General features: G+C 39.8%; 1 protein-coding gene across 2 annotated transcripts in view; it reads right to left on the bottom strand.

Annotated features, from left to right (window-relative positions):
* LOC125905991 (myocyte-specific enhancer factor 2A-like) overlaps positions 1-23,749 on the bottom strand; it is a 54,625-nt gene extending 30,876 nt beyond the window's left edge. The window contains exons 1-2 of one of the 2 annotated variants that reach the window (XM_049604349.1): positions 23,616-23,749; positions 13,483-13,597 (exon numbers count right to left, since the gene is read on the bottom strand). The gene's annotated coding sequence lies outside the window, so the exon portion shown is untranslated. The remainder of the gene's footprint in view (positions 1-13,482; positions 13,598-23,615) is intronic. The other variant, XM_049604357.1, reaches the window with a different exon arrangement.
* Between the last annotated feature and the right edge of the window lie 2,265 nt (positions 23,750-26,014).

Here is a 26,014-nt window from a genome sequence, read left to right as displayed (position 1 = left end):
GTGGATCCCAGAGCTGAGCCACCAAAACCCCCACTGCAGGCCCAGTTCACAGGGTTGAGAGATGGGAGAAATACATTTGTCTTGCGACGCTGGAAATTTATTGGTGATTATTTGCTGATTTAAATGACCTCTATATTTTATCAAAATAATATAACTGTGTGCCAGTCAAATGCCCCATACAGCAGATAAATCAAATTAAATGGAAAATCCCATGATGATTTGAAATGCATTTAAAAGCTATTCACTATTCCCTAGTATGGTATGGTAATGTGGGCCTTTCCCTTTGAGTGATTATTTTAGAGCTTCCTGAGAATACAGTCCTGAAACATTTACACACTTAGTTGTATATGATGGCAATTGGTTTGCAAGAGACTGCACGCTATCCTCTAACCCCTCCAGTTCACCAGCAGCCCAGATCCCAGCTGACCCTGCCAAGTCAGTTCAGGGTACACACTGTAACAGACAAAGGCTCCTTGCATATTTGGGATTTAAAGGTCACAAGGATTTATCTGTTTTACAATCTGGATGATTTGATGGCAAGACTCAAATACTTTGAAAGGAGAAAAAGAGTCCTTTGTACCACTCTACTGTGCTGCTTTCTCCATGAGAAAATATTTTTTTTAAGTACATGCTCTAGAGTGATGGTTCGGTTTAATTTCTATGTTATATTGCTAAGTTTGAATCAGCTAAATTCTTGTAGCAGTGTGAAGTCACTCTACTGCTCTCTTCAAGTTTGGAAAATCCTTAAAAAGTGGAGGGTGTTCTCTTCTGTAACTTAGGGTAGTGATAAATGAGTTATTGTGTTGGACAGGCAGAGACAGGCACTTAAACAGAGCGTTTAGGCCAGAGGGTGAATACAGGTGTTACAGCACAGACAGTTTGAGGAAAACAAAGGGTTTTTTTTAACATTAAAGCATGTAAACATGTTATGGTTGAAACATAAAATACAAGTATGAACCTGAAAATGAGTATAATAAGTCCCCTTTAAACATTCCAAACCACAATAATTAAACTGAATAGAAACTACTTTCTCATCTGCCAGGATTGAAAAGCTGAAACTGGGACTGATGTAGTGCTACTGCTACTGTTACTATGGCCAGTGCCAGTGGTAAATATGGCCACTGCTTATGCCACTACACAATTAGACGATACTGCTTGTCAGATGATGCTTGGTTTTATATATCTAGTGCAATTAGATGTAGTGAAATACTGTAAAATAAAAATAAAGTTTTAACTAGTCATTGCTGAAATGAACAATAGCTTCTAAAATCAAATTAAATTAAGACAGAAATCCAATAATCACTCTTAAATTAAATTGCCAACTTGACAAATTGAATTTAATCAAATTGCTGTTGAGCAAGCATTTCACATCCCTAATCAACTCTGTCAACCCTGCATAGACACTAATTTGTTCTCCCAAATAAGAAAACTCTTGGAAAAACTCTTGCATGGATTATATTCTCTGGCAATGGGCTTTTAAGTGTAGGAACATTTATTTACCACATGGAAAGGTGATTGGGGTGTAAGGTGGAGTAAAATGTCCAGGACTTTGACACAAGAGACTGGGGTTCACACTCTGAGTCCTGTGGGTGGTTCATTTTAAGCATCAAAGGTTCTTTGGTAAAGGTTCGGGGAGAAATGGTTTCAGTTAAATTCAACATGTTTGGTTTCATGCTTCAAATCTGTGGACTTTGTCGATATTAAACCAATTATCATAACCTTAAACAAGTGCTGTGCTGCGAATGCTACAGGCGGATACAATCTGTGACTTTGTAGATATGTTCATTAACAAAAATTTCTCATTATGTTGATTAAAAAAATGGTCACCTGGGCTATATTACATTACTTACAAAATGCATTTGCTGTTGCAAATTAGTGGAATATGAATGTGTTTCTGGCTGAGGTTCATTGTTCACACTGACAGTAGGTACCTAGTGTCCTCCTGCTGTCCTGTGACTGCTTTATTATTTGTAATAGTGGTGAGAAATGGAAACTTAAATACAGCATACATACAATATAAATGAAATACAAATATTACCAACTGTTTATGATAAATCTCTCCAAGGCTGCAGCATCTGTAAAGCAGCGATGGAGCCTGTTCTACATCTACATCTCACATCCCAGACAAGTTGTCCTGATCAATGCAGATGTAATATGTTACTATGGCAGAAACTCTATCTTGCTGAAGTAAAAATCAATACGACCCATGGGACGAGCCAATGAGCTGCAGCAACCGGCAATCACACGAACATCTACAAGGCTGAGCTCCATATTGTAATTTCATTATATCCAAAAGAAAAGTCACACCTAATCTAATGCAATGAGCAGCACAATTTTAAAACAGTTTTTATGGTAATTCAGGAGTGAATCCTCTTGAGTCTCTTTTAATTTTTGAATTTTTAACCTCTGGCAATTTCCAAGTATCTTCAGATGATATATTAAAATGGATTTGTAGTACTTTGGAATAAAACTGTTGGTTACACAGTTTCACACTAAACTCAAAAGTCTAAAACACATCCAATGTATTAGTCACATGCTGCATGAATCTGTATTCATCTGATGTCTGTATCCTTTTCCTCTAATCATACCGGAGTGTATGTTTTTGGTATCATATGATTCATTTTCTGGATATTCAGCATATTGAAAAATAATTTTTATATCTTTTTAATTGATTTCCTCAAATGGAAAAAAAAAAGATCAAACATCACTAAAACAGCTCGGTGGTTTTCTAATCTACGCTTGCCTCTGACCTTCCCAACGCCTCTCTTTAACTTCAGAATATACCCCCCACCCCGGATGGATCCTTAACAAGAAGTGCTAAGCCCCCCGAGCGAACCTCACAGCCAAACAGTCTTCTCTTTATCTCACCCATGAAATCCAATTCCTGTGGATCTTTGGAAGCGTGACCATGCTTTGTAAGGGTGTGAAACACACTTTTCCAAGGTTGGATTGCACAGGATTTCAAATCTGTTACTATGCCTGCCCAAACAATAGCAGAATGTCACTTATTGTGTTGATAAAAGGAGCCTAAGGGTTCCCATTTAACATTTTTTCTACACATAAAATATGACTGCGTGATGAGCAGAACACAATAAAATATAATATAAACAATAAATATAAAACAGTATTTCTGATTGGCAAATATAAAAGATATTTACTATTTTGAAAATTGCACAGTCTCAAGTGTTTGCTTACATGAATACAAGGCAGGCCTCCAGTAAGGGTCTGATATATAAACCACTCTCATGTCTTTAGGTTAAGTATGAAGCTGGAACCAGGAGATGGTTAGCCTAGCTTAGCATAAAGACTGGAAACAGGATGAAACTAGCTAGCTAGCCTTGTTCTGCACCATGCAGATATGAGAGTGGTATTGATCTTCTCCCCAAAGTCTTGTAAGTAAATTAAGTAAATTTCTAAAAATGTCCATTACTTTAAAAGAATTCCTAGATTTTAGGGGTGGAAATGGACGACTCCCACCCCCCACCATCACTAGTTATTATTGTTGGTGCCTCTATTGCAACAACAACTGGATTGCTTTTCCGTTTTCCTTCGAGTTGAGACTACCAACAACACAGAACAAAAGTGTGAGTTTACTCATTATATTAGTCTATAATGAAGACTTGAAAGCAGACAGAGATGTTGCCAGGCTACCAACCTGACTAGATTGCCAGTGAGCCTCCATTTCCCCAGCAGATCTCACTTGGAGGCAGACATAATTGCATCATGAAAGTGAAGTTAATAGGAAACCAGTCTAAACGCAGATGGTGTCATTATTCTATAGCCATTACATTGTGTAATCAACATTGACTTCATAATTATACTCTAAAGCAAAAAACATGTCTATTGCCAGTTTAATTTTGTGACTGACTGATTGATATATTGGTATTTTACAGGATCCCTTAATAGCCACCATTGATAAGTAAGGTACCTAACTCCATATTACATCCTCAAAAAATCCTCAGCTGGTGAAAGTAAACAGTAGACCCTGACCTATGACTGTACTGGACAGTTCTTAGGAAACATGAAGTCTACAAAGTGGGAGTGAGGCGTCACAGCAGTGCAGTCGTGGTGCAGTTCAGTGCTGTTGCCAGCAAAACAGTTGTGCCAGCCAGCCAGGGACTTTCTGTGTTTGCATGGTCACCCTGTGCCTGCGTGGGTTTCCTCCCACAGTCCAAAGACATCCAGACTAGACTAAGATGACCAACATTTAATGGTAATCAATAATGTAATGATCTTTGTGCTCTTGTCAGCAAAGTTGGGCTGCATCTGACAATTGGAAATGTTCAAATACAAGGGATCTGACTTGAAATCACCACATGGTCAAGTAATTGAAAAGTCTTCATACAGTACCACAGAATGATGACAGCAGGACTGGACAGAGCTAAAACACAGAGGAAAACTCCTCCACACTACCGACTTCCTACAGTACTTCCTGTTTCATGACCTGTTCGTCTGATCGCGGCGTGAAAGAAGAAGAATTCCCCCTCCCAACCACCTCCTCCCACACAGATCAGGATGAAAATTTTTCTCAGTAAGTTGGGCATAAATGTGTTGTCTAAACTGGCTTACATTAAGTGAAAAACAGAATAAGGTTCAATTCCTATGCAACACAAATAACAGACATTGGCTGAAGGGTTATCTGAGATAATTAATACCATAACCCCCTTTTGTAGACAAAAATAATAATACCAACTGAGCATTTCAAGGCTAAAATGCTTCCTTAGTAAAGTGACTCTGTTGTGCACAACAGATTTCTTCAGTAGGCTACATTTTTTTTCTGAAGAAATCAATGGGCGTCTCTTTGTGTTCTCTAAGTGGTGTCTTAACTTGTTCAGCTTCATATTGTCAGAAGCTGATGTTCTGAGACACACAACCCACTGTGGTCTGTCTTCATTAGCCTACCCACTGTTGTACTGGTGAAGCTGAGGGTAAGATATGCCTCGTCATATTTTCTTGTCTTTGTTTTGGGCGTTGTGACGTTTGGTGGAGATTATGCTTTTGGTTTACCCGGCAGTTCTTTCACAAACTTTTCCATGCTTTGTTACCAGTGCAGAATCGCGTTGGGTCCAGCTTCATATTTACTGACAAGATTTCCATATCCAACTCTCTGCAAGACTGTGAATGAGAGTTTTATCCAAAATTTCAAGCTGCTGGGGTTGACTCCTGAAAGTCGGAGATTCAATCATCAGTCGGAGAACCTTCAGTCGACTGAGACTGCTTCAAGTCCAGCAGTTGTTTTTCCTTTTTTTGCCTGTCAGTGTGCTCTGTACTTTTGGGGACATTTTGGTCTCTGGATTTTGCTGTTCTTTGTTACAGGCAGCTGCGGACACGACACAGGGGAGGAGAGGCTTTGCCCTTAAGGCTCCGAAATAATGTTGTCTTCTGCCCTTTGCTTAGAAGTGCTTAATCCCCAACCCTGTTTGATCTATCAAGTTCTTCATGGAAAAAAGGAACAAATTGTCGAATATTTGCGTTGAACAGCCAAATCTGATTTGAGTGGCATGATTGTGAGTCAGCTACAGCCATGCAAACTATTCCTTTAAATCAACCATCCAGGAACACAGACAACAGAGATGATTCAAACTCAGGCTCAGTTCGTCGTAAGCTCTTATCTGCCTCCTTTCTCTACAGCAATTAGGGCAAACCATACTGCAATTACAGTATGTGATACAGAGGAAATTACGTTTAGATCTTGTAGACATTGACTGCTCCAAATTGGCCTTTTCACGCTTTAAAGGCCCATTTATGCTCCCTTTACGTATGAAAATGTATATACGTCCGTTTCAAACGATGTTACCGTCACTGCCCACATACTTCCATGCGTCCTTTACGTTGGCATGGATGTTAACCAATATATCCACCAGGGGGCAGTCCAGAGTCAAAAGTTTATGACAACAACAAACTCAAAAACAAACATGGCGACTGTGGAGGAGATATTGACAATGTACCTCTTGCATAAAAGCCATAAACAGAGGCAGCGTTGTAGGAGGCGGCGGTCGGTGAGGCCGTTAAATACATCGCGACTGCAGGACGGAGGATTCCTTTCCTCAAAAAGTTCCACCATTGTTATTTCTTCTTCGTGTCTCACTAGAGCTACGTATCGGGTAGTGACAGCAACACTGCCCCCACGGTTTCCGGTGGTACTGCTCCGTTTGGCCAGTATCCGTAAGCTTTATGGAAACGTGCAGAAATACAGACGAAATGAACGCGGAGCACGGACAGAAGGCTCTGTTCATATCTGGATCCGTATTTAACATTGAGCATAAATGGGCCTTAACACTGACCAATGGTTTTCCATCCTTTGCTACTGTAAGCATTTAAATGTTACCTTTAAAACGATAATGATTCTTCTGGTTGTTCTTCAGATAATGGTTTGGAAACTCTTGCATCTATCCGCATGTGTGTGCACAAAGACTGTACCATGCATCTTTTAGCATCCAGTGTGCAGGAGACCAAAGCAGGGCCCCTCTACCACTGTCCCGGTGACCCCAATAAACCCTGATAAACAGGGTCAACAATAAGTGTAAAAAAGCAAACTCTAAAAAAAACACACAGCTCTAACATCATGAGCACTAATTAATAGCCCTCCCTCCTTCAGCGTCTTCTCATGTAAAGAATAAACAGAGCCTGAGCTGCTGAAGGTTAATCATGCTGGGTCTGAAACAGCACCAGGTTGTTTTCGGCACAAAGCAGCACAGAGTAATTGGCGACCCTTTCATCCCTCCTTCTCATTAAAGACCATGGGTTCATCTCTAATTGTGTTGACCCCACCGTGACCTCTGCTCCAGTCACTCCAACAGTGAATCAATGAGGCGTCCAGCTGTTGCTACCCAGCATGCACCACTATGTAACCCCTCAATCTTCTGCTATCAGTAGAATAAAACAACCACTGTTTCAATATGTGCGAGACTGAACATCATTTTGGTGGATTTTAGATGGGCCTGGTTGTCAGCGCAGAAACAGCCATGGTGAGATTCGTGGCCATTTGCTGGAGGATGAAAGAGTTTCTGTTTCATCACTTTTTAAAAAATGTTAAGGACTGATGACACAGATTCCATATTCTCGTCTTTACCTTCCCTGCAGCTTTGCTCATTTCCTTGCTCTCCTATACTTCCCTTTTTCCCTCAATCTTGTCCTTCTTCCTCTAGCAGCTTATTTGCATTGTATCCATCAGCATGGAGAGAGAGAGCCTCTTTAGCTCAAGGCATAACTAGGCGGACTGATAGAAGATTCTTCTCCCCCGCTAGCCCGGACATTCTTTGAAGTTCTCATAAGTGGAGTTTTTATGAAAGTTCTTATGGGAACTTCTCCATGTTAAACAGGCAGGCAGTGTGGTGGACCTGCTCCCTGAGGGAGGTGGAGTGAGATCAGGCTTGTTTACTGTCTGAAGTGTTTAACACTTCCCTGTTTAGAGTAGCACTCGATGTGCCGACCCTCCCCACATGCCCAGTTGTGAATTTTCTTTGATGTAAGGAGAGCGAATGACAATTTATGTAAAAACATAATGGAGTTGCAGCTACTTAAAAGAACCAGCGATGAAATTAGCATTTTCTTATGCAAATGATGCTCTGGCGCAATACACAATGTTTGAATAAGCAGAAGTTAATTCGCACGTCACAACCAGCAACTACAGCCGCAAATGACTCTCCTTGTAAATCTGCCCAATGACAAAACCTGAGATTCAGTAAAGTCAGTGTTACAGTGTTCCACTTCATCCTTTTCTATGGCTCATTGTGTGTTTTATAGGAAGACAGGACCAAGGAAACCAAGTGCTGCTGTTGTCTGCTGCCAGGCACGGCAGGAGCACGGACTGTGATTAATTCATCACCCACAGTCAGATGGGCTAGCCTCTGGTATCATGCAGCCCAAGTATCGACGCTGGCCTCTGCTGCTTTGCAGGTCACTGAGCTAATGAGTTTTTGCCCGAAATGTAATAATTAAACTCATCTCCCTCCACCAGCAGCCTAGCCATTTTATGCCAGGCTGAAGGCCAGGGAGATTAGATGGCTTAAAGTGTCATCTGCCATACCACCAACTCCCCGTCAGTTAGCAAACTGAGATGCTGTGGTACTCTGTCAAGTATGAGTCACAATAAAGAGATGAGAGTTAAGCAAATGCTCTGTGAGTATGTGTATATAAATTTATGTCAAGACAATATAATGAGACAATACAAAATGTGTTTTTACAAAAAAAAAAGATAATAAATGAGTGAATTTCACATTCAACATGCCCATAGTCTCAGGGCTGAATCCACTGACACCCTTTTCTCCGGCGTGCTGCATGGTTACTCACAATCTCCCAGCCTTGTAAAAACTCCAAGACAGCAGTCTACTCATTTAATTACTGGCCCACTGTGATGTCATTTCATTATTGTGTTGCTTTTATGACAGTGGCAGTGGGATAAGATTTTCCTGTCTCAACACAGAGACACTGATGTCATGCCTGCAGCACAGATGGAAACACAAGCTGCCTTGTAAAATATGGCTATGCTTCCATACTCTCTGTTCCTTTCATAAAAAACACTAATTGGTCTTCAGCTGAACTTTCAATACTGACACAATACGTCCATTTCTACTCTCTGCCACTGTCATATTTCCATGCAAAGTTGATAGAAGAGCTATGATACTGAGGTGAAGTGATCTTGGACTGAGGTGAAGTGATACTGTCTGGATTAAATATATTATTTCCAAAATGTAATCATGCAGCATGTACAGTATAATATCTATAACAGGCAGAAGAGGCCATAGCTTGACTGGGCCAATAACATAAAATAAAAATTCCAACCACAAATGCTCCCAAACAATTCCATGTCAGGACCCCCCAAAACACTCTACTTTGACTGCAGTACCAGGCTACGGCGAGCTGCCATGCAAGCCCATGGAATGCTGCAGCAGCTACTTTAAGCTGTGGCCGTTTGATTCTGCGGCAAGGGGCGGCCAAACTAAAAGCTCACTAAAAGCGAGAATCCTGTAACTGTAAGATGTTGATTTTTCTTCCCACCTGAAACATGAACTCACCAGGTGCACAAAAATGGAACTGTTGTGACAAGCCTTGCTCTGCCGCTACTTGGTGTATTTGTAGTTAAATACCTACTAGCTTTGCAGATTCTGAGAATTAAATGCATATTTTCTTTGCCAAAATCAGTGAAGAAGTAGTACTTCTAGAAGTAGAAGTAGATGTGAATATTATTCAAGAAAGTAAAATATCTGACCAGAACTGCTGTTAAACAGCCTCAACTAACTTCATTTTATCAATATTAACACTACTGAGAAAGAAGAAGAAAAAAAAAGTTACTTGATTCAAATGAAATTACAGTGTTGAGGTACAAGTAAATTCAAGCTCCAAGTTTTGAGACATAAGACACTACACTCTCCTCAGACAATGAACCTGAGATTCATATTTGTCATGTACACATTTTATTTTGTGCTCTCAAAAATCTTTGTGATTGTGAAATTGTTTGGTAGGGGGAGCTACTTCTGTTCCAAAAGTAAGTCCCATTTGTTTTTTTCCATAGACAGTATTATGTGACTTGGTTTAATCATCAGTGCAACAGATTAACAACTGCATTATAATATCTCATTTTGGTTCATACAAAGTCTAACGTTAAATCCTCTTTACATAACAAAGTATTGACTAACAATGTGAAAGCAAACACAACAATGTGAAGGGGGACACTTGTAGTGATGAAGCAACAGCTCCCCTCAATTTTAAGAGCTTTATAGTGAGTTTCAGCTCATTGTTTAGCTGTCTGGCCACAGCTTTACTGTTTTAGTTCGCTCTCACTGCTCTAATAGACGACGTTCACACGGCAAGCCCTTAGTGTTTAATTCAGATTTACTGTTCCTGTTTTCTGTTTGGCTGTCCACATCATTTTCCAATGTGGCTGATATCACATTAGAGTGTGAACTGATCACGGTCCTGAACTGAACCACATGCATTAAGTGTACACCAATATACTGCTCTGCTTGCTGCAGATGAGTTTGCAGAGCCACAAAGCTTCATCACTGAGAAGTATCTCTAGCCTTTGATCTACTAAATGATATTATAATGAATTCTTTAACATTTTTGTTTGTTCCTACTCTCATTGAAATTCTGTGCTTTCAGCAAAGTAATATCATCCTTTTAATGTTGTGAAGCGATGGTAAGTAGATCTGAGGCCTCTATCCTGAGGGTCCTTCAGGCAATCTCCTATCCCCACCCCTAACCCCCCCCAAGATACACACACACATACACTATCATCTCTCTTTGAGATTACCGGGTAAGAAGTGGACTCTTTTTTAAGTTGGGATATGAACGGGACAAGTAGAGTTCAGTCAGAGCCATTATACAAGTTATTCCACAGGCATTCATCCTGTATCAGTCTCACATCAGTGGTGTACACACAAGTATTAAAAAGTGCTCCTTGCAAGTGGCACTTCAAGTGAGAGTACCACTAAAGCATCTTCAGGTGAAGTGTGAATGGATTATGGAGATGAATAACTGACAAAATCTCAAAGCTTTGGCATGCATTTCAAGTGGCTGAACTTTTGTATGGTGAGCTTCAAGCAACATTTTTTTTTTTAAAGTTCAGCCTTGAATTTGTTGTGTTTCGACATCCAAGACAACCATTTCTCCTGATCAATAGCAGGGTGCTTTCAGTATGCACACAAACACATTCCACTTGATGATGTTTTTTACCACTACAGCTTCTGTAAGTTGTAAAGAAGGAAACTACTTAGATTTAAAAGCCACTATTCAAGCCGACAGTAGTTCAATATCATTTAATGAAACAAAAGTACTGCATGCATCTTAATCAGAATAAAGCCTTACTCTCATTATAAGTGAAGATGGATTTTTAAGTGCTTGTAAATGCAGCCAATGTTAAAACAGCTTTTAGCATCATAATATAACCTCATTATAACGTGAATTTCTTGTCCTTGAAAAAAATGTGCAATCTCAGAGTTGGTTAGAATTTGTTAATAGCTGGTATAGCTCCTCTATCCTGCAAACCGACTGCAGGCTATTCTAGGGAGAACTTACTGTATGAGTAAATGTACACATTTTCTCTTGGATTACTGGCGTGAGAGGAGATATTACAGCTGGGATCAGATGGGTCACCTGGGATTAAGGTGTATAATTGGTGGAAGCCATGTGTGAGATGACACTGGGTGCTTCTGTGAGATATTACCATCAGTCTGAGCAGCCTAGGTACAGCAAGGCAAACTGACAAACATCTGTTGTCATTAAACAGCCAAATTACTTCCTCTTTGTTATTGATATTTTGCATTCTTACTGACCTGAATTTACATATCAATACTCACATTTTCAGTAGATACAGACAATCCCATGTACCATATGTCAACTGAGAAGTGCTACAGACAATCAGCCAACCAATATCGTGCATGTACTGTATGTCAAAGGTATGTAAAGCTGTCCAAAATCAATATAATATCAAAAGAGAGCAAAAACAAGCCAGAGACTGAATTTAACCAGAACTGCCTTTTAGCTGCTGTATTTGACTTACAAGGATATATTCATTTTCATAATAATAATAATATCTACTGGGTTCAAGCCTGGTGGGGCTGAAACCCATGTGGTTTTTGCGCTAATTTATTTTTCTTCAAGAACGTTTTTACACATTTCTGTGACATGGTACATCATAGACACATTAAATTTTCACCAGTGATTGGAAGTTGATACCACATGCTGTTCAACAAGTATAAACCCAACTGGCCTGATGTCAACAAATTAAAGCTCAAATTTAAAAAGTCACAACTCCTATGCAGTGAGTCTGATTCATATAAACGTTGGTACAGACTTATGTGCACTCTACTACAAGTTTACCTCAAGAATCATTACAGTATGCCTGACTAGATTTTCCACCATTTTGAATTTTTTGAAAAACACATTTCTGACAACTCCTCTTAAACCATAGGTCTGATTTGGCACATTTCTAATGTACTGACCCATCAGCTTCAAAGTCCTTCTGTTAGTTTTTTAAGGCACAAAATTCCCCCCACAAATTAGTGAAGAACATACATTTAAATTGGACTACATATATGGAATTGTTTATAAAAATCAATGCAAAGCTCACAGGATATCTTTCATAACAATGTTGAACCACGACTGTAAAATTATTTGAAATTGCTCAATAGGGGGCACCACAAGTTCCAAACAACTTCACTAGCTTGGTGCAAATTTGACCATAAATCAATGACAGTTTGTCCAAATACTCAGTGAATATTCTTAATTAAGCTGTTGAAACATGTCCCCAAAATGTTTTAGCAATTGACCAATAGGGGGTGACAGGTTAGCAAAGAGGAGTATGGCCCTGCACAGATTTGGTCATAAATGAAAAAGCATGTTCAATTATCATAAAACCTCTTAGTTATCTTCGTTGCAGGTGTCAGAAACTATAAGAACAAAAGCTGTGAAGGATCAAGACTTCTGACAGTCTGGAGAGCTCTAAGTTAAACATTATATTCTTGAATAGAGTCTGTGGAAGTTGCTGGTATAACCTATTCCTCAACTCAGCAAGAAGTGAGAGTGTCTTCATGTACAGCCATCATTAATAAAGTGTTGGCACCATTAAGAACAGTGTCAGGACTCTGAGCAGACCCAAACCGCTCTCTGGTCTGGACCCTGTCTCTGCAAATCAACACTGAGTTTAATTAAGCCAAGCCACGCTACCATTGACCCAACATTACTGTTTAACTTGGCAGGGCAAAGGGAAACCTATTTACTGTGTGAAACAAAGGCAGTTTTATATGGCTGCAGGAAAGTAGATTGCAAGGCTAATATTTGGAAATTGTTTTATTTGATTTCTGTATTTATTGAGTGTAATTTCTGAGCTCCTCTGCGGCATTTTTAGCATCAAACGTGCGGGTGTGTGGCCCAGTGGTCAGACGGCAGGCAGCCAGAGGTTTGGCTGGTTTGGAAGGACCAGCTCAGGCCTGATTACTGGGGCGTCCCCGCAGGAAGAGTTCTCAAGTCCAACAGATTAGGAGCTCTTCCAGAAACCACAGCAAGAGGAGAGGAGAGGAGACTGGAGAGAACATCGACCAAAGCCTTCACGAGAAGGTATTGCTCAACACAGTAAACATGATTGCAATCTTACTTCCCTATAAAGATACACATAAAATGCATTTTATATTTCCCCTGACCCCTCAACACTGTCTGCAAGTAATTTGAATCAGGAGAGCCAAAGTTGCATAATGCAGCTCTGAACATTTCAGTAAATATTCTGTGCTGAGCTCACTGTAGCTTACTTCAATTAACTGAAATTGTGGTTTTATAACATTAAAACCCAAATAGTTGTGATAATTAGTCAGAGCCATCCCCAAGCAAAGAAAAAGATATGGCCTAAGCAGAACCAGAAAATGAGGTCCAGTCAATAAAACTGTTTTGGTGCTGGATGGCCGACACTTGATTGGATATTGTGGGAGCTGCTGCAAGAAATTTAAGGAGGAAAAAGTGAATTCATAAAGAGGCATCAGATATTACCTGAAAGTGTCTGGTACATGCCCTGGCAGGAGGAGGAACTTCAACCTCAAACTTGAAGGACGGATATAGGGGAGACGATATTACAGACAGCAATTCCTCCCCTAGCTCTGAGTTTCTGAAAGAAAAAAATTAAAAAGCCTTATTTTCCTTATTTCTTGTTTTTTTTTGTTTTGTTTTTAAACAAAAACTGTAGTATTTAGCTAGGATCCCACTGCATGCTGTGATTTGCTAGTGCCTGTCACGTTGACCCGTTGATGTCAGAAGCAGTAAGGATTAGGGCAAAGAAGTCATGGTTTCAGATATTCACTGAGATTAAAGAGGTAAATTTTTGAGAAATGTAGGGTACTACCAGGACAGGATTTCCAACACATTAATTTATTTGTGCCACAAATACAATATCTACCACCACTTATCGATTTTTTATTTTTTGTGCTGGACCATTCATTGGGAGTGCTATGTATACTGTTTGGTATACAGACAAAAGAAAAAGGAACTGATAGGACACAGAGAGTCAGGTGACATAGCAACAAGCACAGGACCTTTCTACACAAATAAAACTGGAGTTCAGGTTCCATGTGAATCAATGTTAGCTTATCATTTTCAGACTTAACTGACCCATTAATTTCATTTTTTTTATGCATAAAGCTGCTAAGAGCACACTGTGTACATACACTTTAGCTGGAAAATTGAATAGACCCATTTGTGACATATTTCAATGCTGCCAGGATTCCCAGGAATATACCTGGGTGTAAATAACATTTTTTGCTAGAGTGTAAGCAGCCACATTGGCTATTCCAATCAGGGTACAAATAGCATTGTTGGCAACAGACCCCTAGGTGCTAATAGCATCTGCCAATTTTAAATTGTAGTTGCACCTAATGAAGACGATAGTGTTCTGCTTTAGTTACCAAAGAAGGAAGGCAATCCTTTCTGTTATTCTGGAGATTTGATAAGAGCACTAATTCACCTCTTAGGAACACTTCTCTCATTCACAACAGACTGCTTTCTCCTAAAATGAGTCATCACACACAGACACAAGTGTGCACACAAATGTTTGTGTGAAGACCATCTGTAATGAATGAAGCCATAATTCTGGTTGTGTTGAAACCATCAGTGAAAATACAAGAATCATTTTTCCAAAACAGATATGATGTCTGTATAATCACATCAAATAGAAGAGGGATATCCCACGTGTGTTGTAAAAACTTGAAGATTTAAGTGCAGCAGGCGGAACTAATACCAGCCTGTGCTGTTCCATAATCACATCAGTCTGGATGTTAGCATCAGCACAGACAGGTAACAAGCACACAACAAGCCTCCACAGCAAGAACAGTCATCTAAACCTCTCATCTCCTCTGCTGTGTGTGATACAGCATGTCATTGGTTTAGCCAGGCATCACCACTGCTAATCAAAGTGGATAAGAAATGCATTAGTCCACACAGGAGCAGTCTGGATTGGCTCGGGCCCGCAAAAGCAGGCCATGTAATTGACTAGAAAAAACGAAGTCAGTCAGTCACTCACTCACTCACGGAGGACTCGAAATAGCCTCTCAATAAAATACATGCTCACACACACATACAGTGCAGCCTCTATTTCTTCAGCGTGTGGTGCAAAAAGAGGAGTCTGTCCTTCAGAAGTGTTGCTATTTCTGTTTACCACAAGGCCCCAAATATTCTATCATTAGGGAAACTAGGAGGGAAAGGAAATACCTCTGGGAAAGACATGGACTCCATACAGCCGCACAAAGGAACCTAACTGCCATGGTGGACAAGTGGTTAAAGACTGTCATGTTACTGGTAACAGCTTTTATTTCCACAATATCCACGTGCGCATTCATGTAGAAGTGCAACAAGTGATATTTTCTCACTTCTTATAAGAAATCATCAGCATTTTCTACTAACTGATTAAACAACCTATAACCAGTTCATCAAGGCTTTTACATTTATGGTTATAAATACCCAAAATTTGGTGTACTTTTCATGGGAAAATCTAAAGAAAAAAAAACTGAATATAATGTTTGGTGAGCTGAACTGAGTTCTAAATAATGAGCATGAACAACAAGCACCATCACTATGGCTAAATCATGCTGCACCACCCTGACTTGTGTAACAATGTGAAAGCCCTTAAATATGCAGTAGAGTTCATGGCAGCGACATGTTAACTTTAAAAAAAATGAAGCTTAGAAACTATTTTTTTCAAATGAAATCATGGTCTTCAAAGTTAATTTTACCTCTACATAATACAGTAATTTTATTTATTTATTGCATGGCGGAGTGTTGCTGGACACTCCGCCATGGTGGACAAGTGGTTGCACTTGCTTACTACCTCTCTAGATGACAATGCACTTGATGTCAGTTCAAACCTGAGCCATTATACTTGATGTATAACGTAAGTCTTCTGTAGCGGCCTAGCAGACATTAACTTTTGCTATGGCCAACTGAAATATAATATAGGCATTATCACAGTCTCAAGCACCAGGCACAAAGAAGAAGAAGCATTTGTCCCAGCTAATCACACAAGCCAGAAGGGACAGACACATAAATCACTTCAGTGTGTAGGAATGGAAATGGAACATAATATTTATACCTATGTTTACATTAATGTATAATCAGCTGAAACTGAGAATCATTGTGTTTTCATTACCTTAAAATTAGCCGTTTGTATCTACTTACAGAGCAGGTCCTTCTCCTCCATGCTGTCTGGTTTCAGAGGTCAATAGGTGGATTTTTTACTCCTAATGCTCCTATTCTGTGATTTTCTGAATTGCTTTACTCTGTAAATGTTGCATAAATAAAGCTCAATCTCTACCAATCTCCAACTAGCATGACACTAACTGACATTAATCACTTCTATCACAGAGATACTATGCTTAAACTTGAAAGGCTTTAGAGTTATTTCAGACACTGAGCACAATGCCAAAAAAACTAAACTGACACGCTCACCAGCAACAACATGGTATGCGTCAAATCTATACTCATGCAGTCACATTTCTCCATAATAAAGACCAAGTGCATTTGATTAAATGGGCGGGGATCCCAGAAATGTTTCCAGCCAGATTACATTACGACACAGCGACGTTTTGATGGCCATTCTCATGAAACAATATTAAACATTCAGCCAGCTGTTGAAGAGTATGTTAATCAGTTTTTGGAAGGTGCCTTGTTTCATTTTGGCAGATAGAATAAAATATCTATGAATGCAAATATTTTCTACTAAGTTATCCACATTCTCACAGTGCTCATAATGATTTTTACATGGAGCACCATATAGATTGCTGTATTATTTAACTGATGCAAAGATGACCAAGGGTTGGGTTTCCTTTGTGTCACATCTTTCTGTTAATAGGCTGACCTAACTATCAAGGGAAGATGGATGCTATGTTCCTTTCAATGTAAACATGTGAAACGTACATCTTAATCGCATTTACAGTAATCAGAACATTCTGTGCATGTACCCATTATGCACAAGATTGTGCGATGAACATCAGTTCTCACGGAAATGCATAGTAATAGTCATACAGTATGTCATGTACCTTAAAGAATTTGAAGTCCTAATTTGATCAAGTGTCTGTGACTTGGCCACATGTAACATTAAATGCATTTCCAACCTTAAGAACACGAGATGTTCTGGGTTTTACTTCAGGATAACTTAGTTATCTGGATTGCTATTAAGTTAGCTATAAAAAACAATTTACCTCTCAAGTGCTGTAGTGCCTTAAACCTGCATTTTTTCTAATGGCCAGCAGGTGGCAACTTCATTGGTTGCAAAATGAAGTCAGATTGTATAGAAGTTTATGACAAAATGACCCAACTTCTCACTTGATGTATTACCTCAACAAAAATGTTCCTAATGAGTTTATAGTCTTCAATACAAAATGATGTTCACTTTGTAAATTATGGTCCCATTTAAAGAAAAATGGACAATAAGGCCTTGTGTCCACCAAAGCATTTCATTCCTAGCTGAAAATGCAAGGAACTCTTCAGAAAATGACCAGATGGGAGCGCTTGGGAGCACTTTGGGGGCGTAGCAGTTATTCAGCTGAGATGCTTTGGTTGTGACTTGTTGCTATGATACAAAATATCTGCAGAAGCAAAAAATGCCGGTGCAGGGTAGAGTACTTGCTCTGGATACAGGAAAAGCTGAGGCATGTAGGGAGAGAGGAGTGACCCATCGGCCTATGTAAGTTCATGGAATAGAGACATATGTTATTATATATACAGTATATTAATATATTTCTGCTGTTGTTGTTCAGCACTTGTGTGAAGGGATGAGCACAGTGTTTTATCGCAGAGTTGAACAATTTTCAACCCTTGGTTGCTCAGGAAAAAAAATGCCAAACATGCAGCGCCCAGCAGCTCATAGCGCTGCTGCTGATTGTAATGCAAAATTTTAAAAAATATGCTGGCCTAACAAAAAAACGCTGGATCTACTTTAAGGTGTGGCTACCTTTTGATTAACAAATCGCTACCATGGCGACCTGTCAATCAGGACAGAGGCGTAGTAATGTGTATCCATGCCAGCTTCACCATCATTTCAAAATATGGTCACTTCTGGCTCCAAAAAACAAGATGGCAACAGCCAAAATGTCTCAAGGCTTCAAAACAGTAGTCCACAAACAAATGGTTGACGCAACGGAGACAACTGGGCTTAGGTGCTATCTGTGTTTTTTAACCATTCATACCTTCCTGACATTTTAGCGGGGGTATAGGGTATATGACAGTACATGATGGTACCCCTCACCCCCCATTCCACAAGCTCTCTTAGCTATTTTAGTGTAAAAACTCCAAAAATGTCAAAAAAGGGAATATTTTTACACCTATTTTCCTTATTAACCAGAAAAATGCAATCATACACACCTCTGAATTCAAGGTTCTCTCATTCTTCTTAAAATAAGCTTAATGCAAACTCTTCAGAAACAAAACAAAACTCACCCAAACCATCTTGGTTAGTCACTGTTCCAACTCTCAACAACTCAGATTTGGTTAAAATAAGCCCTTAATTCACAGAGGTAGATGTGAAAGTATGCTGGCTTTACAAGCTACTGTCTCTCTCTGCCGTTGCTGCTCAGCATTTAACTAGTTCTGTTACATTATCCCACCACTCGCAGTAACCATCTTTCTCAGGTCAGCTGCCTGGCCCACCAGTAGAGACAGAGCTCTGGTGATGCATGTTGTACACTACATACATCTTCAATACAGCATCTGATGTATCAGTTTAATAGAACGTGGAGCTTTTTTGACAGTATTGAAAATCATGCCATCGGGACGGTATACACCCTGGTATACCGTCACAGCTCCTAAGTCTATTGGATACAGTCACTTCTTTTAAACAGTCTATGGAAACAACAACGGCATGTATGTGCTAACCCTGGCTGTGTTAATGGCTCATTATAAAGAGCCATTATCTTTAATGCCATCCACATAATAACTGAAGTAAACTCCACGAGAACAGAACACATACTAGACAGTATCCAGGATATCTAAGCCTGCTAAGAGATAACTGACTGGAGATGGGAGAGTTCTTTCATCCCATATGCTCCCTGTGGTCTCAGCAGTCTGACAGGGTGACAGTGTAACCATGACCTGATTACCTGTCCCCTGAAGCCTGTAATCACTAAAGCCAGTAGACAGGCACTGTCAGTCCGCTGACAGGGAGGATAATTGAAGGTGATGCTACATGCTGCTATCCCTTCTAATGGAATATGAAAACAAAGAGCAGGGACAAGGCAGCGGGGCACCAAAGAGGCATGAACTCCAGAGCAGGATATTTTCTGACTCTTCACCAGCCATTTTTCACTTTACCTGCACATCAGACTTTTAAAATATGGGTCTATGTGAAGTGATGTCCTGTGGATTAGACTCCCTTACAAGCCTGTACAATATCTTTTTTAATGATCAGTCTTTTCCATAGACATTCCCATGAAGTCTCAGGTTTTCCCATTACTCATGTTCTTCAAAGACAAAAGGGTGTTGTAAAATTAGTGTAATGATAAAATGCTGATGCACTTGTCTGTGTCTCCTGGTTCCACAGTTGCAGTGTAGACTATTAAAGAAACATTAAACCTGCATCATTGGGGCCATCTATAACATTCTGACAGGACTATTTTACTGGCTAACTGTGACAGGTTGAAACACCAACAGCAAACAACGCCCCAAAACAAACATCTCCTTTAAACACAACTATGTTCCTAATGATTTAATGTTGTGATAATATTGAGAGAAGCAACATAATTCAAGAAGGAAAGGCCAGAAAATGGTGATGGTGAATAAACAGAGCAGTTCAGTCCAAAATTAGCTATCGACTTTTAGAGAATTTCCCCAGGCCCTGCCTTGTTATGTGAGCAAGTTGGACTATCTTCACGCTGCCTTTAAATACAGGTCAGTGACAGGGGGAGATGCTCTGCGGGATCCTGGGTAAATCCACGAATGTATTGAATTATACTGGAGAATAACTTTCAGTAATGCTAAAAGTACACATGCCTTGAGGCACAAAGTGTGTTGGAACCTCTGCCATTCTCTTCCTGCTGACTTTGTTTTTGGTGATGTCATTTCCCTACCAAAAACCTCCAAACATCATTCAAAAGAGTGAATTTGGAGAAATTGAAAGAGCTATAGGAATGTGAACACAAAATTAAAAGGTCCTAATCCATTTGTTACCATGAAGAAATTCAAAAGCATTTTTTCATCTTAAAATAGTATTTCTCCAGTCAGCCATGCTTTGTCATTGTTCCTCATTTTGGTCCTGACACATCATAAATGTAAGATTCAGTAATTCATGTTTTCATCCTTTTTCAATTATGAAACATACATAAACATAAAGATCAGCAGTGGTCATGAATTTGTTCAAAAATGGTGACTGAATCTAATTTTCCAAACACTTGGTTGATGTCACTGCTGTATTTCCTACATGACATATCTAAAATTAAAGTAACAATGTGTAAGATTTAAGGGAATTTAGTGACATCTAGCGGTGAGGATGCAGATTACAACCAGCTGAAACTTCTCCCAGTTGTAATTCCTTCAGTGTTCATGGTTCAGGGGGCTTTTACCAGGAGCCAAGTCATCCACAGAGGTCCCTTGCTCTCAAAAAAAACAAACAAACCAGGTGATTCAAACTGGTCAAAACAAAGAATAAAGCAGTTTCACTTTACAAATCAGTGTTTCTCTGACACTATTTGGCATGTCAGAGACAGGATGCTAGTTTAGCACCTGCAAATGTGCTCACCTTTATTCTCTGCTAATTTAAGATCCAGACGTTCAGAAGATTTTTACCAGGAGCTGAATTATCAGCAGAGGTATTTTCCTCTCAGATAGTAATTGGCACCTTGATATAAACCAGTAAAACCACTGAGTAAAGCACTTTCACCTTAAAGAAGCGTATTTCCAATGCTCTTGTCATGGAGGGGCTACTAACGACAATGCGAAAACACAAATCACCCTTTCTAAAGCCAGTGCTTAGTTTGTCCGTTCTGGGCTGCTGTAAAATGGTTGCGCAAATTGGCAGTCTCCGCAGATGAGGACCTGCTTCCTATGTAAATATAAACGGCTCATTCTAAGGTAACAAAAACAAGCCAGCTCTTATTTTCAGGTGATTATACACAAAACAGAGCTGCTGTTTTTAATTTACTGATAAAGCATTAGCCTAATGCTTCCCCTCTAAGTTAAATGGTAAGTCTTGAATTTTCTCATTTCTCCCAGAAACCACACTGACGTACATGCGACTTGTTTTGAAAATTAACTGTGCACACTAAATTTAAGAGCTGAAAACCTGTGCCAATACAGAGGAAGGGACTTTTTTAATGCTGTCTTAAAGCAATACTCACATGGCCATATGCACTTTGAAAGCATTATTGGATGCTGTAATAGGTCCTCCTGTCAATACTGGCTGCAAAGAAATCCCTTCTTAAAGTCCGGCTGCTGAGGCATCATATTACCTTTAGTTATACCTAAGAATGTATTTCTACACAAAATGAAGAAATCTGAAGAAGAATGAAGAAAGATTTTTGTTATTACTTACATCGTTACAGCCTTAGGAAGGGATCTCTTTGCATCTGTATTGGAGCTCCCGAGGAACTTCTCCACTGGTAGCATTGGTGTTTAAGTTTAAGTTTTAAGTTTATTTACTTTATTAATCCCCCTGAGGAGAAATTCAATGTTTTCACTCTTGCTTGTCAATTACAAGGTCCGAAAGACACACACATGCACAAACAGGACCTATACATGGACAAAGTGGAGAGATGTCAGAGTGAGGGGGCTGCCCTTGGTGAGGCGCCCCGAGCGGTTGGGGGGTTCGGTGCCTTGCTCAAGGGCACCTCGGCAGTGCCCAGGAGGTGAACTGGCCCCTCTCCACCCACCAGTCCACGCTCCATATTTTGGTCCGGACGGGGACTTGAGCAGACGACCCTCCGGTTCCCAACCCAAGTCCCTATCGACTGAGCTACTGCCGCTCCATCTGTATTGGACCTCCCAAGGAACTTCTCCACTGGTAGCACTGGTGCAACCAACTTTTACACTCAATTGCACCAACACATGACTTGGTCACACTTTTTGTTTTCATTATTACTATTATTGAAATCATCTTTTTTTTTTTTCAATTTTAACAGCCAAAAAATAAATTAATTGAAAAATGCGCTCCTTTGACTCTGATGCAGCCCCTCTGTCTGCACTCATCTCTCAGTAGCCTCACTCAGTGTCACACCCACAGCACTATCTGATTGGTTTCACATCACAAGTAATGAGTAATAGCCTACCAGCACTGAAGGCTGCTATGCTTCTGTGTGTTACTGGATGTGAACTTCAGTTGTATGAGAACTGCAAGGAGAGGAAGAGGGAGTGAGACTACGCCTGTATGCAGCAAAACATGTGACCCGGTGATCATAGTTTATAAAAATGCAGTGTGGTGAGGATATGGACATGTCATACACCATACGTATGTAACACGGACCTGCTGATGCATATTTAAGCAGCATTAGACCCGATTATATAAGTCATCTGTCACCCTATTTGTCACTGTTAGTAGAGACTTTAGTTTGAATAATGCACTGAATGTAAATGTAAAATTTTATATCAAAAATGTTCTACAATGGCTGCAGTATAGAGCCCTGAGAATAGACAAAACAAATAGTAATAGCACTAAATGACCCTGTCAATGTGTATATGTGCATGTAACTATTCTGTAAGGATAGACTTGAGAAAATGTGAAGCTATCCTTTAAATCCAGATGTTCACACTGCTGCATGAAACAAAATGACATCAGCTCTGACAAAACTGGCAAATAACAAAAAGCAATTTGTAGTTAAAATAATTCCCCCATATTACCTCTGTGATGTTTGTAAAACTGGTGCTTGTGGTGTTACTGCTTCAGTCAGTGATTTCCTACAGGATGTCCTTTAGGTGTTAGCTGGGACACACAGTATGGTTGGTATGTTTGTGGTGCTGTAGCATTTTGGGGATCCATAACTACATACTCCATACTTGCAGCACTTTGTGTTCAGCTGTATGGCCTAAACTGAAGTTTTGGTGGTCCAATAGCTAACAACACAGTTATCTTGATGTATTTATTGCCGTGAAGTCATTGTAATGGTACTGAAACATCCCTGTAGGGACTTCTAACATGACTGCTGTTGAATTATAACGTCATATTCTGTATTAGCTGTGCTCCAACTCCAGCACTACAGGAACCTCTCTAAGACATGAACATACACATAAACCATAGCTACCATACTTATTTTTGGAGACAAGCAGAGTCCATTATATTCAGTAAGACCGGATGTAGTAGTAGAAGAAGAAGAATTTGAGCAAAGTGAATCAAAGTTTTATAAAGCTCTCCATCAGGATACTTATCACACGCAAACATGTACAGTAGACGGGTTGCCCTCACATACACTTAGCCACATAATCACAACCACAAGAAACTTAGCGCCATTAAACGGCTGTTAAGTACGTACATCCACTTGTGTGAGGCGTTTAATGTCATTATTTGAAGCTGCTTAGAAAACAACAGCATAACGGGCCAAGTTACAATGTGTTCAAAATATCGCCACATTATATGAAGTACAGAGGCTCCCCTCCCTCTCAGAGGACACACACACAGTACACAGAGTTTCTGACAGAATATAAAAGAGAAGACTTACCCCTCTGTAACCTTCTCTCTTTGTTTTCTTCTTATCAAAGTCACTCCGTCACACCAACACAGACAGATTCCCGTCCGCTATATTTAGGAAACTGACAAACTCAGAGCAGCTCGAGGCGTAGCTCCTCCCACCAGTGTGCGTGCAGCTACGTCCGCGCGCGCGTGCTTGGGTCATCCTACAATTATGGGTGTGAGTGTATGAGTGTGTTTTGTATTATAGTGTGCAAGTAACTGCGTGTATCATTTCAATTATGTCAACATTACTTTACAGGAATGTTTTGAATTTGTCTGTAAGAGTAGCTGAAGATAAAATTCATCCTCTCACACAGCAGCTGACACAGCATCATATCAAACATATGATCCTCCTGATACTAAGTGCTGATACCAGACTTTTCAGCTGCACAGTGTCAACCCAAACACCAGCTCAGTGTAATAACCGATCCATTGATATCTTATTGAGCCCTGGCCCTGAAGGAAGAAGGAGAAAGCTTGTGACTCAAAGGCCACGGGTTCAAGTTCCTGCAACAGCTGCTCGTGACGCAGCCAATGCAGCGTCACTGTCTTCCTTGAACAACACTGTTACTACCAGCACAGCTTTCATTTTCAAAGGTTTTTCAAAGGGAAAACAAAATTTGAATTGATCATACACCTCAGCACTGTGTTGTTGTCATGTAAGCTCATTGATAGAAAAAGACCAAGCTTAAGATTTATGCTCAGGTAAGTCTGTTGATAGCCTGAAGGTGATTGGTTTGACAGAAAATAGAAGATAAAACTAGAGAGTTTACTCAACTCAACTCAAATGTATTTATAAAGCACATTTAAAAACAACTCAGGTTAACCAAAGTTGTGTACAAAAGGAATAAAATGCTAAAAACGCAAACATGAGAGGCACCATAACTGTCAGGTACACAGCTCATACATTTAGCGACACAACATACACAGGGAAAACCACATCAGGGGGACTCAAATGCTAATGAATAAATGCAGGTTTTGAGCCTGGACTTAAATGAGCCGGTGGTGGGGGGCACATGTGATTGGGAGGGGTATGCTGTTCCACAGTTTGGGGGCAGACACAGCAAAGGCACGATCGCCCCTGAGCTTAAGTCTGGAGCGTGGGACAGCCAGGTCCCTCAGGTCAGCTGACCTGAGGGACCTGACCTTGCCCTTTCAAGAAGAACATTTAGTTTCACAAAAATATGTAATTACATGCAATTTATGATGGTGGACTTATTTGTACTCCTACTTAGCTGCCAGAGAAGTCAAAGTTGCAAGGATATTTCTGTTTCTTATTTTGTCTCTTATCCCTGGAATATATATATTTTTTTCAAATATAACCATCTTATATGATAAAATAGCCTATTCTTGTACATGTTTTCTGCAAATGTTCAAAAAGTTGTTGTCCTTCAAACAAATGTATTTGTTTTGACTAGTAAGAGGCTACTTTTAGAACTGTGTGTGAAATAAAATATGCTTTTCAAGCAGTTATTTAAAAGCAATCAGGATCTTTTGAAAGAAAATAAACCCAACCAGATAACATAAGGAACCATTCTGTGTTTTGAAACTAAACCCTTCAAACAAACACATTACAAGATGTCATTCCATCACTGGACCATCAGGAGGCAAAAAAGAAAACTCTGGCGCCACCATGTGTCTTTGAGTCAGATGACAGCTGAAGCAGTGGTTAACAGCAGGTGAGAATCACTAAGGTATTGTAGCAGTGTGGATAAATCAGTACTCTTTATTTTTTGTTTACTTCAAAGACTAGAATGTTGTTTCTTGCAAATAAATCACACAGTGAAACTCAGCATTTTGTTCTTTGAAGTTTTGTTTGTAGGTGTGTTTAACTCTGTCTCCCCCCACAGGCTGTAGACAGAGTGAAGACTGTCCTTCCACGGCCTCAGCGTGGTCCTCCCTCAGCAGTACCTGCTGTATTTTGATCCTGGAGCGCTGGAGTTACAGATAAACTGGGAATTTGATCATCACCAGTTGTTTGGATATGATGTGTGTTTTGCGACGCAGAGAACACACCTGTGTGGCATCAAGGATTTCACACAATAGCTCTAAATCAGTACTGAAAATAATTTAAGAATTAAAATGAGACTTTGTGTCTGCTACAGTTGATGCTGTAGGGTAGATAAACACCCTTTGAAAAAAATCTCCTAAGCAGCACAGATCTGAGAATAAATCGTTTACATTTAAAATGTATGCTTGGATTTACAGCTGTGGAGGTGGTGAACTTGAAACCAACTCTAGTTTACAATGTCTCTCTAACACAACAAGGCAGCTTTACAAACACAGCGCACAATGCTGCTTCCAGTCTGCCCTCATGGGGGATTCTGTAAAATTATTTTCCATGCCATCATGTGTCTTCATCTTCATCTTCTAACCGCTTCATCCTCT

The sequence above is a fragment of the Epinephelus fuscoguttatus genome, linkage group LG2, assembly GCF_011397635.1.
Source record: "Epinephelus fuscoguttatus linkage group LG2, E.fuscoguttatus.final_Chr_v1".
NCBI lineage: Eukaryota > Metazoa > Chordata > Actinopteri > Perciformes > Serranidae > Epinephelus > Epinephelus fuscoguttatus.
Note: the sequence above shows the minus strand (reverse complement) of the source record. Positions and strands in the feature narration are given on the sequence as shown.